At 30.3% G+C, this 4,782-nt stretch overlaps 1 pseudogene; it reads left to right on the top strand.

Moving 5' to 3' along the window:
• The first annotated feature begins 955 nt into the window (after nt 1-955).
• LOC134282726 (uncharacterized) lies at nt 956-4,581 on the top strand (annotated as a pseudogene).
• Nucleotides 4,582-4,782: the final 201 nt, after the last annotated feature.

Below are 4,782 nucleotides of genomic sequence, written 5' to 3'. Positions count from 1 at the left end.
ACGGTTTGAGTAATTATGATCAATACAAAAAAAAGAAAATTATTGTTTGTGAAATAAGTTACTAAAACTATTTTCATTCAAAATTTCACAGAAATGGAAATTAATGGCCATGAGGCAAAAAGCTGTGCAATAGATTTATGTAAGAATGGTTTAAGAAAGGTTGGAGTTGGAACATTATAGAAATTTTACAATTTCTGTATATTTTAGAAATTCATTATATGCAATATTTACAATCAAATTGTTTAAAAAAATAAATACCTATCAAGGTATCCATATTATTGCTAATGCATGTATCATTTGTCCTAAATTACTTATTATAAGCATAATTGATACATGCGACTGAATTTAAGACTGCATGGTTAGATATCTTGTTGTTTTACACAATAAAGACTCATCTGCCATATCAACAGAAATGTGACATTGCTATGATTATAAATTTGGCCTATTAGTATACATACATTTAGTCTAATTGTGTACATAATGTTAATGTATTCCTTAAGCAAGCTCTAAACACTAATAAAAACTTCTTTTTTGGACTCAGAAAAAAATATATCATTTAAATGTATGCATATTGAGACTTCATCATTCATTTAAAACATAGGGTGTGTGCCTTATTTGTGCAGGATAAATGTTCAAAGACAATATTGGAAGAGACTTATATTTGTGAGCAAAAAATCGCTGTTGTTTACTTACTTTGGGAAAATTAATGAAAATTTTATTAAATTTCTTACTCTTTGTCATATATAATGCTAAATAAATTTTTTTATGAATTATGTAATCAATGGTAAATAACAATTTCTTCAATCTTACATTTAAGGGTAGATCACTCTAACTGCATAAATCTACCCAATAAGTTAAGTTCTTTAGTGTGCAGTGTTTAGAGCATCCTTAAATAGGAATTACCACAAATGCAACTGAGGTGTGTCATATTAATTGCAAATGATATATCTTGCAGATTTATGGATAGTAAAGACTCTGCAAACAAGAAGATAACACAAGTGAAGAGGAGGTCAAGAAGTAACAGAGATCTGAAACGAAAAAGAAGACAAGAACTGAAGAAACAATCTTCTGTGTCAGAAAACGTAGAGGATCCATCATCATCTGATGATTCTCAGGAACTTTCGCTGAGAAATACGAAAGAGAAAAGGAACGAAAGAAAGGTGTGATATGCATGTGTGTTGTTTTAATCTATGTCACTAAGTAGAATGAAATATACATTTTTCACATAGTTTGGCGACCAAAAAAATTTTTAGGTCGCCATTGTGCGACCTAAGAGCAAGTGTGACTTGGAGCACTGTAGATTAACATCTATATTTGATAATTTTCAAATAAAATATTTCTTAAAAAGTGATATGAATTTAATTATCTGATTTTACAAATAGATATATACAAAACAAAATTACATGTGTGACACTACAACATGTTCAAATAAGCCTTTTCATTGAATGTGGTCCATGAACATATGTAGTACCTTTGAAAAAATGACTGCTTGTAAGAATTGACAGAAAGACCAAATAAGTTACCCAGGTAGATCAGTCTACATGTAGACATGTACATTGTAACATGAAGATGTATTATAAACACATTTAAATATTTCTTTCCATTTCCACAGTCACAAATCCACAAGTTAGAGATTACAAAGCAACACCAACTGCTTCATCTTCAACGGCTTTATTTGATGACCCCCTCATGAAAGACTTTACATATATATTGTGACAAGGAATAAGTTGAAGAAATTTTGTGGGGATGTCGGTTGTCAAGACAGGTGAATAAGGATTTGGTAAGCAAAAATATGTATTTTATTACATCATGCAGACTTAATTTTATTATATACCCAACTGTTTTACCAATCAATTTTACTGTATATTTCATACAATCTTACATGTGACCATGTGATCCAGTTTTTTGGATCAATGCACTCTAAAAATGATAAAGTAATGCAAAGATGTATAATACTTTTATTCTAGCACATCAAAAGGTCCCTGGACAAAATAGCTTGTTACTTAGATGATGAAAGTTATTTAATTGACCGAAAAGTTTCCTTTTTTATTTTATTTATGCCCCCCCACCTTTGAAGACGCGAGGGCATATTGCTTTGTTGCTGTCTGTTGGTCTGTCAGTCCACTTAGTTTCCATTCATTTTTAATTCGCAACCGTTGCACATACTGAAATGAAATTTGTTATATGCAGATATATCACAATATCTAGGTCAAGTTCTGTTTTGAGTACGATCGCACCATTTTTGACAGAGTTATGCCCCTTAGACTCAGAAAAATTCCAATTATTTGCAGTTTCTGTTCATTATCTTTGAAGCCGTTGCACATACTGAAATGAAATTTGGTATACAGATTTATCATAAGAATATCTAAGTCAAGTTCTGTTTTGGGTAAATATGACCTAGCCTTATTTGACAGAGATTTGCCCCTTTGACTTAGGTAAAATTTACTAAGTTAATTTAAATTTCCAATTTTTTTGTGGGGTTACATGTGTTTTACAAACAAGTTGAAATAACTTTTTTTGGACAAGAATTTTTTCAGAAATAATTTTAAAAAATATTCAGAAATACAAGCAGATTTATTTATCACATCATGACATTTAAATGTTATATCATGGGTGGTTTCTATATAATATTAATAATTTGTCTTTTAAAAAAAAAACAAGTTTTAGCTCTACAAGCTCAGAGACCAGAAGAGCTTATGCGAAGTAAAAATGCGTCCAAATATAGTAAAATATGTAAAAAGTCATTGTTGTCTGTCCGTCTGTCTTAAACAATTTTTAAAAATTACTCCTCGTACAATTTTTTCTGAAACATATTACTTGTGCACACAAGTAGAAAACATTAAGATACATTTCAGAATAGTGCATGGGGTTTTAATCCCAAACGTATGGCCATAGTTACTAAAAATATTATATTTTCTGTGAAATTCCTTAAAAACGCTACTTTTAATAAATTTTGCTTGATTTCAATATAACTTGGCACACAAGAAACTCAAATTACATAGAATAGTGCATCAGTTTTTGATTTCGATGAAGGATGTTGCCATGGTTACTAAAAATAGAATTTTCTGTGAAATTCCTTAAAAACGCTATTCCTTCTACAGTTTTGGCTCTAAATATTTCAAAACAAGTTGCTGCACACAAGTAGACTACACTAATATACATAGAATAGTGCATCGGTTTTTGATTTAGATGAAAAATGGTGTTGCCATGGTTACTAACAATTTATAGCATATCGTGAAATTCACAAAAACGCTACCCTTCTACAGTTTTAGTTTGATTTCAAAATAAGTTGGGCACACAGACCCGTAGACTACACAAAGATACATAAACCATTAGTGCAATGGTATATATATATAAGTACAAAACACAATAGAGCTACAGTCTGGAAAGATAATATTCTGGTTTATTTACCATTATGAATATTGAGTATTTAATCAAATTAGTGAAAGTACCTTATCCTTTGTTTGCAGAAAATATCATGGATCAATACAAGAGGATAAGAAAATATTGCACAAAATGCAAGGAGGAATTTTCGATTAGTTGGAAATTAAAAGAAAACATTTGTGTAAAATAGTAATTCTACAAATGTGGGGATATAATTTTGAACAAGTTCATGAACCAATGGCATCAGGAAATGCCATCTACTTCAACAATGCCATCTACTTCGAATTTTGAAAAGGTACTGGAGGCTGATAATACATTTGAATCGGACAACGTTGGATTTTTATGGCTACTTACAGACTCTGAAGAAGGCACGGATATAGATGACGGAGTATGAGTTGTAATAACAGTTTATGCAGGACAGTATTTTGCCAACAGAAACAGATAAAAACCATGAATATATACAAATTATTTTAAAATTATTGTTTAGGTGGCAGGCAGTTTTTTTCATTTCAGATATGGCCTTATCATTCATTATCGTGCTGATCAAACTTTTCAATCTTGTGAAAATTTTCTTCATCATTTATTGCTGCTCTTTACAAAAGCTTTCCATCAACACTGTATCAAGTGCAAATAGTTCAGTACGATTTGGCAAGACAATTTCAAGAAATATGTTGTATGTCCAAAATGTTTTTCTTTTTTATTCAATATGTTTCCGTGTTTACAAATTATTGAGGGTGAAAATGTGTCAAAAAAGTGTAGCTTGTTGTCCAGCCAAATCATAAATTAGCCAATTTCAGAAAACCCTGTGGAGAAATTCTTCTTAAAATCTGTCACAGTAAATGGAAACGTTTAGACATATGTTGCTAAAAAAACATACCGTTTTAAAAGTGTTAAAGACAGTATTCATAGGCTTGTAAAGAAGAGAGGTTTTGAAAACTTGTGTGAAAAGTGGCGTCATCAATTTTTTTCTGAAAATTTGATTAAGATGATGTTTATGATGGAAATATTTGGAAAGAATTCAATGGTTTGAAGTATAATTTTTTTTACAGAACATATAATTTTGGACTTATGTTAAATGTTGATTTTTTTCATAAGTTTTAAATATTCAAATTACTCTTGTAAGTGCCATATATTTGTCAATTTTAAATATTGCCACGAGAAGAAAGATTCAAAATGAACAAAAGAGATGTATTGTAAAACACTTATGCCCCCTCCCCCCAAATTAGAATTTTTCTAAGTCCAAAAGGGCATAACTCTGTCTGAAATGGTGGATCAATACCTAAAACATTTCTTGACCTAGATATTCAGCTGAAAAATCTGTATACTAAAAATTTCATTTCAATATGTGCAACCTCTGCAAAAAAAAAAGATGAATGGAAACAACAATTAAGTGGAATT

This window comes from Saccostrea cucullata, unplaced genomic scaffold, assembly GCF_032062105.1.
Source record: "Saccostrea cucullata isolate Sc308-1 unplaced genomic scaffold, CSIRO_AGI_Scuc_v1 ctg17709, whole genome shotgun sequence".
Taxonomy (NCBI): Eukaryota; Metazoa; Mollusca; class Bivalvia; order Ostreida; family Ostreidae; genus Saccostrea; species Saccostrea cuccullata.
The sequence above is the reverse complement of the archived record's forward strand: the minus strand, read 5'-3'. Positions and strand labels throughout refer to the sequence as shown.